This window comes from Cupressus sempervirens, chromosome 10 (genome assembly GCF_028749045.1).
Source record: "Cupressus sempervirens isolate cs-2001-9-10 chromosome 10, ASM2874904v1, whole genome shotgun sequence".
NCBI lineage: Eukaryota > Viridiplantae > Streptophyta > Pinopsida > Cupressales > Cupressaceae > Cupressus > Cupressus sempervirens.
In genome coordinates, this window is record NC_143127.1 from 651868447 (window position 1) to 651885056 (window position 16610).

Consider the following 16610-nt stretch of genomic DNA (forward strand, 5'->3'; position numbering starts at 1 on the left):
CTTTACTCCAGATTCATTCTCAACTCTATCTTGAACAACTTAAACTTTTCAAATGTCTTAGACTTTTCTTTAAGAAATGCTTCCCACATCATTCTAGTGAAATCATTAACAAAGATCATAAAGTACCTTTCACCATAGAATCCTCTTGTTTTGGTAAGACCACTGAAATGTGTATGAGCAATCTCCAATTTTGCTGTGGTAATGAACTTCTTGCTAGGAAAAGAAACTTTCTTTTGCTTTTCCATAACACATTCTTTGCAAACAACATTAGTAGGTTTCACAATTCTAAGTAGATCTCTGATAACAAATGTACTACTAGCCTTCACAATGTTATCAAAGTTTATATGACAGAATCTTCTATGCCATAATCAATTGTTATCCACCTTTAGAACCAAACAAGTCATCTCTGTAGGGTTCAATTGAAACACATTACCTCTGGATCTTGTACCAGTGCCAAATTTACCATCTTTATCTTTGATAATGCATGTCTTCTGTATAAATTGCAACTGATAACCTTTATCAACCACTTGTCCAACACTCAATAGGTTATGCTTTAATCCATCAACAAAATAAACATCATTAGTGTTAGTCATTCCATCAAGAATAATAGATCCTATCCCCTTGATATGACAAGCTGCATTGTTTCCAACTTTGACATTTCCTCCATCATGGTTACTAAACTTAACAAACTTATTCATGTCTCTAGTCATATGATGTGAACATCCACTGTCTATAATCCAATTGAAGATTTCTTTTCAACTTGTGAAACTAGGGCTTTTTCTTCTCTAATTTATTTTTTAGAATTTTCTTCTTTTATAGCCACAAATCCTAATTCATTTTCACTTTAACTCTTTCTTCAGACTCATCATCTTCATTTGTATACAAATAATCTCTGGGCCTTCTAGATTTGAAATTCTTCTTATAATTTTTCTCTCTTTTAAGACACTTAGAAGCATAATGACCAAATTCATTACGGGTCCAACATTTAAAAATTCTCTTACCATCTGGTCCTCTTTTTACAAGCAAGACAATTCCTTCTTCATTCTTCTATCCTCCTTAGATCTGGATCTGCTACTGCTAGCATAGTCTCCACTGGTGCTTCCACTTCTTGATAAAGAGGGACGAACACTCAATGCACTAAAAGCTATTTCCACTCTGGGCAATTATCTTGATTGCTTTAGGCTTACTTCTGCTGCTTCCAATCTTCCAAGTTTCCTTGGTAAACTTCTTAGTGCAAGGTATTACTTGCTCAATCATCTGCGCTGTTTGTTTGGATGGTGGTGTCAAAGTTTTCAAAATCTTCCATATAATATCATCTTCATCTTTAGATCCCTCTTGCAACAATTTATGATATTCTACCAATATAACTTTTCACAAATTCATCTTCCATCATTTTAGCATCTTGAAACAAACATATCCAATTGTGTAGTTTAATTCTTTTAGCATGTTTATCACCCTCAAAAGTAGATTCTAAGGCTTTCCAAATTTCATGAGATGTCTCTAAGGATTTTACCTGACTGTATTTGTTTTTAGGAAAAGATGACAATAATGCTTCTTTGGCAAACATATTACACATAAACAGACCTCTTTCAGTTTCACTGCATTCCTCAAGTTTGCTTTTTTTTTCACAATCTCCTTTTTACTCTGTCATCAGCCAATACCCTAGACCCATACATAGCAAATAAGTCTTCATCTTCTCCTTCCAGCTGTCATAGTTAACTCTATCAAATTTAGGACTTTCTTTTCTGAAGTGACCCGCCATTGATCTCCTTAAGCTGTTAAGCTTTTTCTTCAAGGACTTGATGCTTTGATACCAATTGTTAGAAATTAAAGTCAACCAAGATAATTGCGGGGGGGTGAATCAGTTATCCAACTATTAAAACATTTATCAACCTTATTAATCTTTAACCATGTGAACAATATAATCAACAACCATAAGAAGATATACATACACAATAATACCAGATATGTTAACTAGGGAAACCCTTGATTAGAGGGAAAACCCTGGTGGCGATGGTACTCATAAAATGATGTATTAATATAAAAGTTCCTTGTAAGCAGATGTATTATGTTAGGAGCCAACGAAATACTTTCAATACATATCAGTCCCTGTTAGGATTCTTTGAATCCTTGTTAGGAGATTCCAACCCTGTTAGGAGTTGTGCCAAGCTTGTTGGGAGTTGTAGAAGGCAGATGGACCCACTGTCCAAACAACTTCAGGACAAGACCGCCGAGCTCACTGTCCAATTGGTCTCTGTATTATTCCTTGCAGAATAATAGAAATGAAATAACCTCAACGCCTTCTCTTTCCTCTTGATTGAATCAAACCTCTTCTGATCTTAATACCAGATCACAAACTTCGCATCCAAATAATCCCTTGGATCGCTTACACGCATTTACCAACTTCGCATATTAGTTGCACAATTCGCACTTGCACTCTTGCTCTAATCAATTGCATACTTCATCAGAAGGAAAATAACCTTCCTTTATACCATGTCCTCAAAATAATTCCTTGAGTCGGCCTTGAGGCTTTCCCAATTAATTATAATAGGACCTCGTTAAGATATTACAAAACATTACATCTTTTGATAATTACAAGTCACTTTCGGCTCATAGTCTTTACAACTTTTCTGTCATGCCCAAAATATAAGGACAAAAACACACGTAATTTTTAATTTTTAATTTTTTAAATTTAGATGTTAGTAATTAGAAAAAGGTAAAAGTAAGTTAGTTTAGGTAATATGAATTTAATTATTAAAAGTTAGGATTTGTTTTTAATGTTAGAATATCGTTAAATGTTAGTAGTAGTTAGTGAGTTAATAATTAGTTTTAAATAATTAAAGTTAGATAGTTTTATGATGTTATTTTTTTAAAAATTATAATTTGTTTTTAAATAGTAAGATAGAATATTAATGTTAGAATTAGTTGTTTTAATTCATTAGATTATGTTAAAGTTTTAAGATAAGTTGTATTTTAGATGTTAACACTAGTGTAGTTGGTTATTATGTTGTAATTTTTATATTTTGATTAATTAGATTTAAAATTGTTTAATTTGTCACTAAATTGATTTGATTATGTTGTTAATTAGTATTCTGTTTAGTTAACAATCTAATGATTAGGTTGGTATTATTTTAAATTAATTTAGTTTTAATTTATGTTTTACTAGTAGGTATAGTATAATGCTGAGTTTCGTATGGATTATTTGAAAAGTAAATAAAAATAATATATTGTTTTAGACTAATTTAATTTAATTAAAATATATATTATTTTGTCATAATAGACTTAATTAATATTAACATAGTAGTTCTATTAAACTTAAAATAAATAAATTCACGTATGTTATTGCCCTTGTATTTTGGGCATGACATTCTCATACATGCGACTGCTGACCTTGCACACTTACTAACATCATCATCAGGCTGTCTTCTATCACTGTTGAACTGCACTCATCATGATTCTATTCCAGTTAAGAGATACAAATCAATCATCAAAAACCACTTATTAGGTACTCTGTCTACTGACTGTCTGCTGTATATCTTGAATAGCTTCTGCATGTCTTCAACTCACTGTACACTTCATCAGGACACAATATAGAATACGTCCTCAGCTGCACTTGACCTGATCATCAATAAACATTCAGTACGACCTCGTTCTCTGTTTGCTACTCTGCCAGTCTTCACAGACACAATACTATATTGACCTCAATGACAAACACAATCATGAATGCAACATGTCAATCATGTACATACTTTCTCCAATGCTTAGGATACTCCCCCAAAGGAATATCATCAGCATTCATGTTAACAGAACCTACTACTTTGCTATAAATTCAGTTACAAGAAATAGCTGGGAACAGTCTTAACAGAAATGCCAGTTTTTTGTTGTTGGCTGCAAGAAAGAATTACAGTGGGATACTCATATTGGCAGCAAGATACCAGGTTGCATCCTTTATGCTTCCTTTCTTAAAGTTGTGGATTCTACTGGTAATACCCAGCTGGCTGCTGTAATAGTCAAACTAAATGCTGTTGGAATACTTCAAACATGCAGCAGTTTCTATTCCAACTGATTTCTAATAGATGCCTTGCTAATCTGAAAATCTGTTCTGGATTGAAAGTAATATTGCAACCTTTCATGATTCACAAACTCCTCTGTGGCCTGCAGCTGAGAGGAAAAACATTGAAAAAGCGTGGGTTCGCATCCAAGGGTTTTGTCCTAGAAACCACTTAGCCATTTCTTATAGAGAAGATAAATAAAATACCAAGATGCATATAATAATCTTCTGATTGCCATCGGTTCCCTTTACAAAGACTCTCTATCCCAAAAAGCAACAAATTCCTCCATAAAGTCTGGCTTTTAGGTGACTTGCCATAAGAACTAAGACTACCATTTATTAGAAATCCTTCCATGAATAATTTGCCAAGTAAAATCATTTATAACTTAAAAATGGCCCCATGTTTACGACTGAAAAATAGGAACTTAAGATGTGGTCCCATAATGAGTAATAAAAATAATATTTGCTGGGACTTTAGCTTTTTGGCCTCTTATTTAATTAATTGTTTTATACCCTTATTACCCTTGGCTCCATATCAAGGACATTACAAGTCTTACCACCCCGAGATTGCTTGTTCCAGGGAATCACTATAATCAAATTTGACTACGATCAAGTACAACATTTAATTCCTAGATCCAAAAGAAATCTTGGTACATCTTCGAATCTGCATTGCTCTAAGCTGATGTAAACATGATAAGACCTAAGACAATGAAGTACACTGCCATAATTCCAATATAGAAGTGCCTTAAAACAAACACACATCACATAAACCTGCAAATACTCTTGTGGGTGAAGAATTGAGTCAACCAAAGTACAAAACCACTACCTAGATCCCACACCATGATATGAAACCCCTTGTACAGGGTGAAGAAGTAGTAGCTCATCAAGTTGCCCAAATTTGGCCAAACATCTGTTATCCATAAGAACAAACCATCACGAGAACAATCAAATACCCCAATTGGAAAATTTTAATTAAGCAACGCATGTCTCACATCATCAAATGAAAGGTGAACTTCACAAACGTATTGAAGATTGTTCTTGGCTTGCTTTTCTCTTTCTAGCCACTCATTATTAATCACTTGGTATTGAGTTATATCAGCTGCTCCAAAATGTCTAAACTCAGTCCTTGGTGGCAAATGTTCAGTAGAGACAAGTACCTTTCTCTTGTAAATTTCATGCTCAACTTTTATATCTTGAATACCATTGAGTAAATACACCACGCATGTATAGAAATAGAGAAATAACAAGTTGCAAGAACATAAAGTTGGCTTCTTATTATCTCCAAAAGTATGTAGTTACAAATTTTAGAAATACAACATGCAAAGCCACATGAGCATTTTCCTTACAATATTCTATAAGCTAGTGCCACCACCAACATCCTAGAATTGTCCTAGACAACTCTACGGGCCTTCTTTATATAGGCAATTTTCCACCACCCAAGAAGGTTCTAGAAATTTAACCCTAGACCTTGAGGCTGATCAACCCAACTTATTATTATTTTTCATAGTTTATTACATTAGAGTAGCCTCAATAACTTCGAGAACATAATTTTTTTTGAAGGAATTTTATTTTTGCCTATTTTACGTGGCGCGACTTCCAAAGTCTATAACTCATTGTTCATTGCTTCGATTGACTATTATGACCCCATTTTAGAATCTCCACGACTTGATCTACAACCTAATAACTCGTGCAAGCTCCAATTAGTCGAGGTTTGACCCCTTTTTGAAGCCTCTAAAGGCTTTACAACTGAGTTCAAAGTTTTTGTACCCTACTGCCAATACCGAAATTTTTCAATAACTTCACTAATAGACTTGATATTGCCATGAAACATTACTGCTAGGCTGATACATCTAAAATGAACCTCCAAGGATGACATTAGAACATTCTGCACTCAAACGACCAACTTATTAAAAATAGTAAGCCTCCAAAAATAGTAACTTTGCACTGAGATAACCCTTAGTGAAATACAAATTAGAAATGTTTTTGGGTGATGCAAGATTGTCCTTACACCCAGGATGCTCCTGCATCAAACACCCGGGATCATTTGAGAAGTGACCTTGTCACATCTCAAGTGTTTAGAGGAAAATTAAGACTGTTAATCTCATCCCTTGACAACAATGATGAATCTTCAATATGTTGTCCTTTCCATTTGACCAAATATTCTTCATATGTCCAATTTTTTGCGCTTTTGCCAACACAATTGTCCAATATATCCCCAATTTCTTCTATAGCTGAAGTAGTTGTTGGATTACTCTATTGTGCTCTTGTGACCTCAACTTCAACTCCTCCTTCATGATACTCTATTAGATCTGAAATGTTAGCACTGGTGAAATATTCAATTCACTAGGCAACTCTACTTCATAGGCATTTCTCGAATCATGCTTCTATAGCATCTTGCATGGTCCAAACTTTGCTACTTGAATAACATCACTAGTCTTCTTGCAGGGAATGAAATGTGCCATCTTTGAAAACCTGTCAGTGCCCATAAAAATTGAATCATGACCTTGCCGAGTGCTTGGTAAACTAAGATCAAAGTCCATACTGATATCCTCCCATGGCTTCTCTGGTATAGATAATGGCTGATATAACCCTATATTTTGTTTTTCTCCTTTTGCCATTTGACATACTTTGCAACTCTATACAAACTTCTTGATATCTTGTTGCAACTATGGCTAGTAATAATTCTCACTAACTAGAGCAACGATTTTATCTCGACCAAATGTCGAGCCAACCCTCCACTATGCTTCTCCTTGATGAGATTCTCCCTCATATAACTCCTCAGAATGCACAATTGTCTTTAAATAACATACTCTCCTGGATGATAAAATCCAACCACCTAGTTTTGTCTAGAGTAACAGGTTCTTTACAAGCTTTCCAAGCTTCACCAGTATCAGGGTCCTCTGGATACAAACTCTTGAGTTCCTTGAACTCAATAACCTCAATTTGCATCTCTGTTAGCAAAATCTGTCTCATGCTAAGAGCATTTGCAACCCTGTTAGACTTCTCACTCTTGTGTTTCAAAACAAATGTACAACTCTGCAAAAACTCAACCCATTTCAAATGCTGTTGATTCAACTTTCCGTGACTATTCAAATATTGCAAAGCTTGATGATCAATATATAAAACAAACTCCTTAGGCAAAGGATAATGTCTCCACTTCTTCAATGCCTATAGCATAAAACTCTTGATCATAAACAAAATATTTTCTTTTGGCATCAATTAACTTCTCGCTGAAGTAAGCAATAGGTCTACCTTGGCTCAAAACAACTCCAATTGCATTAGCGCTAGCATCATAGTCTACTTGAAAGTTTGAAACACCTTATTAAAATTTGGAAGCGCTAAAATAGGTTGTTCTATAACTTTCTGTTTCAACAATTCAAAATTCTTGTTTGCTCTTGTATTCCACTTAAACTCTTTCCTATCCCCTCACATTGTTTCAGTCAAGGGTCCATAGACATTGCTAAAACTCTTGATAAACTTTCTGTGAAAGCTAGCCAAAGCATGAAAAGATTTTACCCCACTAGCACTCCTTGGAGTAGGCCATTCGAGGATAGCCTTCACCTTCTTTGGGTCCATTTTGAGACCTTCTGTTGAAACTACAAATCCCAGATATACTAACTCCACAAAATCGCACTTCTTCAAATTAACCAGTAATTTCTCTCCCCTTAACTTCTCAAAGACCTTACGAATATGCATTAGATGCTCTTCCAATGTCTTACTGAAGATCAAAATATCATCTACATAAACAATGACAAACTTACCAAGAAATTCTTTTAGTACCTCATTCATGAGCCACATGAATGTGCTTGGTCATTGGTTAGCTCAAAAGGCATGACTAACCATTCATACAAGCCCTCCTTTGTCTTGAAGGTTGTTGTCCATTCATCCCCTTCATTGATCTAGGTTTAGTGTTATCCACTCTTCAGATTTATCTTTGTGAAATACGCGTATCCACTCAAACAGTCCATAATATCGTCCATCCTTGGCAAGGGAAATTTGTACTTGATACTCTTGTTGATGGCTCAAGATTCTGTACAAATCCTCTATCCTCCATTTTTCATTGGTGCTAATAATGCTCGTACAACACATGGACTTAAAACTCTCACGAACCAACCCCTTCTGCAACAACTCCTGCACTTATCTACTCAATTCTTCACTTTCCACTGGAGTCATTCCGTGAGCTGCCTTATTCGACAAAATGGCTCTTGGAATCAAATCCATCTGATGACTAATCTTTCTCACAGGTGGCAACCCATCAGGCACATTGTCAGATACAATATCTTAAACTCATCCAACAAATCTCCAACTTCTGCAGGTCATCCTGCACCTAGGTAATCCGGTATGGGTGTGGGTGTCTCTCTCTCTTGAGCTTCAAATTTTGTGACCATCTTCTCTGACACCAAATTGTTAGTGCTACCATTGTCAATAATCACATCACAACAATGATCCTCACACTTGCACCTATTGCGAAACAAAGTCCTCCTTTGTTCAGGTTCATTCTCATCATTCAACAAGACTCTTTTGGCAACTAGGACTTCTCCTCTTTCAGCATCTTTAGAATGTTCTAATGAGGACTTGATAGAACTCTTTTGTATACTCCTAAACAGATCTTTGCGCTTGCTTCAACCCGTGCATTTTCTTCAGTAAATTAAGCTCATAATCAACAAGAATGAATTGTCTCTTCAATTTCTCCACCATTTGATCCCATCTTGTGATTTTGTCTTTTCCTCTTCTATTCCGCTCCAACTAAATCTCTTGGCACCATTTTTGTACGCCCTTTCAACTTGGGCTTTGCAAATTTGACCCTCTCAGGATCTTTGATGCATCATACTCAAAGTATTCTTCTAGATTATTGATCCAGTGAATCAGCTCCTTTGGGTTAAGATTTCTTGAAAATATGGGGACTTCAATCTTGGGTTTTTTCCAAATCTTGGAAATGGCTTTGATCCCTAGCCGCTTTTACTTCTTCCTATTCAACATGCCCTTCTTCTTCAAAGTCATCCCCACTTTCATCTCTTGCTACAATATTCATTCCTCTACGAATCTCCTCTTGCAATGCTTGCACTTGTCTTTGGAGGGCTTTAAAACCCTTCTTTGTCACACCTCTAGCTCTTATTCCACAGTTCCTTCGTGGAGGCATTTTCGCACTTATTGCTCAAACCCACTGTTACCTAGGGTTTGAAAACCTAAGTATTACCCCTCCAAAAATTTAAAAGATTAAAATATCTTAAAGGTAAAAAAACCATTATTAATTATTTTGCATTATATTTAATTATTTATATAATTAAATATCACTAAATGCAAAATAATTAAACATTAGCTTTTAAGCTAATATTTTATTTCCCTCATAATTAATTCTACCAAGAATTAATTATTATTATTATCATGTGACCGTGAAAGTGAAAATGGAAAATAGGCAAATTGTTATACATGAGATAAGTTAATTCTTTAAGAATTAATATTATATAATAAAGTGTAATATAAACATTGCACTCAATTTTTAGAAATTAAAAGTGAAGGGATGACATAGGGAAATACATTGTAAATTGGTTTGGTAAGAAGAAGTTGTGGTAGTTACCAACTTCTTGGGGAAAACTTCTTAAATAGGGGAAAGTCCTATTGTACGGGGGCTCCTCCCATTTTGAAGAGGTCTGCACTTCTGAAGGAAAGGGAAGACAATTTAGGTTTTCAATTTTGTATCAGAAAAAGTTCATCTCTCCATAGACTATTGAGTCAGAACTATTATTGCCTAAGTATTCTATGCTTTAAAACTTTGAATATACTTTCTGAAGTTGTGGCAAAGTATATAAAATTCTACAGTTTTATATGTTATGTTAAACTTTCTAGAGTAGATACTATTGTTTACTTTACAGTGATTCATGTTCTTGTGGATATTAATTGCATGTGAAAGTTTAGCTTTCCTTTGTTGCATATTGGAAACGTGTTTTGGAGTTTAAAGGTTCTGAAGGAGGAAGTTAAAATTGTCCATCTACTTCTTATTTTAATATTTCGTCATGTTGATGAATGGATGCTAGTATTCCTTCATTGCCTTCTAGGTTAAAGGCATAACCAAAAACTCATTTATTGTAAATCAAAAGGAGGGAGCTATACCTTCATTTCAAAATTCAGAGAGCACTTGACAAGATAATTGCAAGTGACTATTGTTAGTTTCAGAGTTTGTTTTTCTTTTTGGGTATTCAAGAGTCATTTGTGAAAGTGTTTTTTTGAGAGGACAAACTTGTTAACTAACACCCACAACCATGGTCTAGTGAAAACAACCTCATAGTGGGTACTATATACTATACATGTGGGACTTTAAATGCTAGTTATGAAAATATGTATAACGATATAAGACATAAAGATGTAAAATAGTAAATTAGAATTACAAATTACTTGAACATTGAACAATACAATTTTAAATAGTTGAATCAACGAATGGATAAGTTCTATTTTATAATAGATATCAAAAGTATGAGTTCTATCATTTAAAGGCTACACATACCCCTATAGTTAGAATAGAACCCATTAAACAATTTTTTTATTTTAAAATTGCACTTTATTATGTGCCATGACAAGGGACGCCTAGGTGCAAGGGGTTGAGGGACACAGTTTTGGCCCCCTATCCCCTCCAAGGATGCCGAGATGTCCCTGCGTTTTTGATAGAACGATAATGATTTGGTGGCGCCGTTGGGTTTGCCAGAATGCCATCCCCACATCCCTAGTTCGAGAATGCCGGGGATTTTCGGGGAGGACGCATCCTTGGGGTACACTGGTTAATACTCATTATGTTCGTGTTGTGAACCTCTACATAATCTAACCAGCTGAGAACTTCACTCCAATGAAGCCACAATTTTTACCAACCACCAATGTTGTTAGGAATTCATGAATGAGCCAATCTTCAACAAGGGATGTGTGTTGAATACTTATCCACTACCTCCAAATAGCTGTTGTAATTTTATCTATATTTTCCACAAATTAGTGTTCCTTCATTAAAGGTTGCCAAGTAAATGTTTTGTTTAGCCATGTAACCAAGGAACTCCCTTACCTTTTGATCTTCATAGCCCCATGTAATATCTAAAAAGAATGATTCTTGAATTGATAAGTACATTGCTGCCATATCATACGAAAGAGGTGACAAGTCCACTGATGAATGAGAGATGTTTCTATTTCTCAATAAATGCATACTTTTTGTGGTTGGTAAACTATTAAAGCAACCAAATATCTCATTAACTCTAGGTTGGGAAAGATCTATTGAATTTTAGAACCAATATAGCAGAGAATTAAAAAACAAGTATAATATACACAAGAGCAATGACATTGATATATCCTGGGAAAACCCTCCACTTGAGGGTGAAATACCCAGCCGCACAAAGGTAGTGTTGATGTGAGTTTTGTTCCACTACAACATGCAAAATCAAACATTCAATGCTTTGGGGTGAAACACCAAATACTTATTCCTCTCTTGATATAAGGTCATCTCTCATGCTAAGCTTGCAAATTAAGTTCATGAAATGACTTCAAGGTTCCTTTAATTGTGGAAACCCGCTCAGTGAATAATTTGATATGCTGATGATCACTTGGGGTCTCATGTTATTCGTTCAACATGTTATTCATTCAATGAATAACAACTTCTTGCACTTCTAAAAATTTGGCTTCACAATGTGTAATGAAAATATATCCAAATGTTCCACTTCAAGCTCCTACTTCTACTTCTAACTATGAATGCAAGGAATCATTTATAACTTGGACTCTACTAGATGCGATTTGATCAACAACTCCACCCATCTAGTGCAAGCTTTTGAGGAATACACAAATGGTTTTCACATCAATATCCTCTTTTCAAACCCATCAAATGGATACAAACTAAAGATTGAATATCAAGTTAGACTCCCAAAACTTTCCATTCACATCCCTCATCCTATTCATTTTCTAGTTGCCATGCCTTAGCATGATTTTGGATCAATTTTGAGTCATTTAGGAGAAGGGTGGAAATCCCAAGGAGAGGATTTCCATGGTGGGAATCCTCTGGGAATCCTCTGGTTAGAGGATATAAACCAAGACCATGATTGCAACAATTATCCTTAACAAATCACCATTTTTCCTTCTCTTCATCATTTTAACACTACATCAATCATTTTTTTGCCTTAGCAAGGATCCCCCACAATCAAGTTTCCACCACATCCCTTTGTCCTAAGGAAAAATCTCGAGAGTTTTGTAGAGAGATGACAGTGGAAATCCTGGGATTTGAGGATTTCCACAGGGGAAATCCTCTGACTGGAGGGTTTCTACCACTTTATAAATTTACTTACAACCCTTCTCCCATCTGCAAAACGTGTAAACCTTTCTCATGTAGACTAAAAGTGTACACCCCTACCGGGACTTAGGCTATGAAAATACCTAAAAAGGACATCAAAATCCTCAGACAAACCCTAGACAAATATTATTTCCTAAGAAGCTAAAATTGCTCAAACTCACCCTCGTACTTGGCAACTTGAAAATGTTGCCAATTAAAACCACCTAAGACGACGACTCCTACTTGCTAAAGCAAAAAGAGGGGGTCCCCATTTGCAATGGAGCGATGGTGTGAAAACTCCACAATAGGTAGATCCTTTATTGAAAGCTCAAAAATAAAACTGAATACAATGTCCTCAAGTTGATTAGAAGATAGGATAACCAATGATTGTTAACTTTTAACAATCAAGTATCATGCCTTATAATAATTCATTCAACGCTTATTTGACAATTACAAAATATACTAGTGATAAAGTCTCTCACAGATACTCAAGACAAGACAATAGTAAACATACTGTAATAATCAGACATAGATCATGCATCGAATGAATTTGAGACACATGCATGATGTTGAATTTTCTAGCTGCGATAGAGATCTTTATCTCACCGAAAAATCATCATTGTAGAGGAAAAACGTCTTTTCATAGTTGCAAAGAACAACCTGTAAGTATTTGAGAGGAACAATCATGATAAGAACTTCATAATATCAAGATACATCTTGTCTAACAAAAAATGACGAACACTTGATATACTCCAAAAGAAACAATGATAATTAAGATAATATGCAGCTTTGAATTCATTCAAGATGCAAGGCTCATGCAAAGAACATACACCCGACAATTAATGACAAAATACGATGCCATCTCAATACACATAAATAGGTGGAACCTATTCAAAACGAACCTCTTATGATAGTTGAGTGAATAGCCTTTTCTCAAGAATAAAAGGAGACACATAGTTCCATATGGAATCGTTGACCTTTTTGAATGCCACATGCCAAGAGTATCATTCACATAGTCATGATGCCACATGGTTAGAATGCCATGACATTCACATGGAATAATGACTCCAGTCGAACACACCGAATGATAATACTTACACATGAGTCTTGGTGGTGATGGTAGAGACAAATAACCAATTCACCAAATCATTTGATATTAAGGCCACATGACAATTATTGAAAGGTTATGCAAACATGATAGGTAGAATTGAAGCCATTGTTAATAACGATATTTGAGCAATCAACCATCGCATGATAAGAACACAACCTTCACAAGTAAATGATTCTTCCTGCAACATATCAAAAACATCAACACTCCCTCTTAGCAAATGAGATATCATTTGTAGGTTTCATGTCATGACAAACACAATAGCTACACCCATATGTGTCAGCAACAAAACTTTATTACACATTCTTATGGCTATGTTAATGTTTTGCCCAAAAATAAAGATAACTAACAATAAACAAAATAAAGAACACTAAGAGACAACAATTTATCCTTGGAAAACCCTCCAATTTGAGGGAAAAAACCCAACCACACCAAAAAAATGTCTCTATTATTAAATAATAGAGGTATAAGTACAATGCTTCTAATTGAATACAACACTCATCATACAAAGCAATCATATGTATCTTGAATTGAGAGACTCTTCATATCATAATTGAAAGTCTCTTCATTTTTCAAATGCAAGTGAATGTCTCTTTGCATGTTGCATGTCTTTTCATATTTCCAAACATGTGTTTATGAAAGAGCATCATGCAAGTAATTAGGATATGTCCAGCAACTACAAACATTAACACTCCCTCTTAGCAAAGAAGATATCAATAAGTAGGAGATATTTTCCACAACAAGTTGAATTGTGATATGGCTATCAGGATTCAATTGTGTAGTTTTTTGAGTCAAACTCATTGACCCCATGTTTCATGAGTAGTGGTTCATAGAACCCATCTCTCATGAGAATGAATGGAACACTTAACACGCATTGGATCTAGGTGATGCTTCCAAGGAAGTTGAGTCTGAATTTGATGAACCCAAGGAAGCTTCTTATAGTCCTTTAAATCATTGACACTTGTTTTCAGGGTAGATTGTATTCTTTTTCCAATTGTGATTTACTTTGGCTACTACCGACCATACTCTCTCAATTAATGCATCATATTCTTTCTTCTAAAATGTGATGAGCACAAAATTAAGGAGGAATTGTTGGGTCTCAATCATTACCTTCTACATCATCAATGTCACCAACAACTAGATTCCATGCTAATTAGCTCCTACCAAGTGAAATGTTGGTGGCTAGAGGGTTGGTTCCCCAAGGCATTTCTAGGTGTCTTTTGGTAGTACGCTTACTTCCTAGCCTCCAGTTTTAATTCCCTATGATTTCCATTTGAATGATAGTTGACTTCTTTATGATGTTCACGGTCAACAACATTGGGTCAATGACTTGTTCACCCTCGGGTGGTGGCTCTACCATCATATCTTTACTTTAGTTTTCTTGTCATTGACTTTTGCCGTCACCTACCATGTTGGTAATTGCTATTCTCAATTGCGGCATGGTTTGAAGGTCTATCACCTTGATTGGTACAATTGTTTGTAGCACCTATTGTATTACGTTCTTTTCTAGCTCTGTCTACAATGATGTACTTGCAATCCAATTGGAGGTTCTTTGTTCCTTTTCCATTACTTGTTCTACTTCTACTTTGGCTTTTGGGAACCATTCCTTCCTTGTACTAGGATTTGGGTACACCACCCTCTTTGTATGTGCTCTTAGGATTGCTAAAATTGCCTCATCTCGTTTCTCAACGTCCAACTCAGTAATGCCCTTTTGTTTCAAGTAGTTGGTGTCTTCATGGTCACCTGTTACACACTATTTGCACAATAATTGTATGTTGTCATTCTTACTTTGGCAGCCTGTCAGAAAGTTTCCACATTTGTTTCATTGTTGGCATTTTATGATAGGATGTCCTTTGGAGTCATACTATATTTGATTTTGCCCTTGTTGATTTTGACAAATACCTAGTGGTGCATTCTATGACTTCAAATGAGTGGACACCCCCTGTGCGAAGAGTACAGGTGCACTTCTTGTCTTCAAAACGTATGGACACTCCTTTATTGAATGACCCATCACTTGGAAAATCTCACAAAATATCCTTCTAAGCAAATTACCTTTTGTGTACCTCCCAATTTTACACTAATACACCATAGTTCATTAGTTTCTTTATTGGTTTGTTGCTAACTTCAATTCTTTTATCATTCTCAGCATATCTTGTTGTTGGGCTTTTGAACCATTCTCAATTCTTTGTCACTGCTCTCATCATCCTCCATCTTCCACTTCCCTTGAGAGGGTGTTTTATTTTCACTCCCAATGTCCATCACCCATTGTGAGCATCAATGTATGAGGAAAGAGGCACCTCTTTCATCTTTTTGCTCAATGAGGGTATAAGTCCCTTGATGAACCACTAGTTCCTTACCCATCAACTAGTTGGTCTTTACCCACAAGTCAAGCTATGCTTGTAAGCTTGTACTGCCACAATCTCATTGTTGTCTCAATAGTTTGAATTTTGTGTCTCATGAGGTAGTAGATTCTTTGTCAAGTTTTGTGAACCGGTTCATGGCTATACTTTGTAGTGTCACAAGAGCCAGTCTCAGCCAGTAGTCTTTTTCTTTCTGGCCGTTAGCTATTCAAATGGTTGGTCCATTTTTGCCATGCCTCACAATATCTTCACACCCATGCTCTAAGAAATTCGGGAGTTTCTATGATTCCACATTCAGACTTGTCGGGGAAGTCTCCATTTTCTCGCCTAATTCTGTTCTTGTATGTTGGCCATGGGGCAGATTATGTTGATCTCGACATTCTGGTGCCTGCCTTGCACTCAGAGCCACAAACAAGTCCTCTACACATCCTCCTGTCCCTAGCACTCCAGATAACTTGAGACTCGTTCTGATACTCCTTTCATCCTGTCATCTTTGGTTTGGTTCCTCCCTTGCAATGTATAGTTCTTGGATTTGACAGATGTTATTCTCAAATGATTTGGTTAATTCATGTCTGTGGTCTCTTTCTTCTTCGTTGCCTTCTATCGTCTATACGGATGCTCTCCTGCTTGGTTGGCAAGGTCTTGGTATGTTCGTTGAGTAGTGGTAAGTGTCTAGCAATTTCTTCCCAATCTCCCTTTGAGAGTTCTTTGAGAAAGGTTTTCCTCTCTTTCTGACTATGACTTCAGCTGGTGCTTCAGCTACCTTTTGAGAGTTCTTTGAGGAAGGTTTTCTTCTCT

General features: G+C 35.7%; 1 protein-coding gene across 1 annotated transcript in view; it reads left to right on the plus strand.

Annotated features, from left to right (window-relative positions):
* Positions 1-16610, plus strand: part of DEG8 (Trypsin family protein with PDZ domain-containing protein) — a 125281-nt gene that overhangs the window by 28959 nt on the left and 79712 nt on the right. The gene's annotated exons all lie outside the window — the stretch shown is intronic.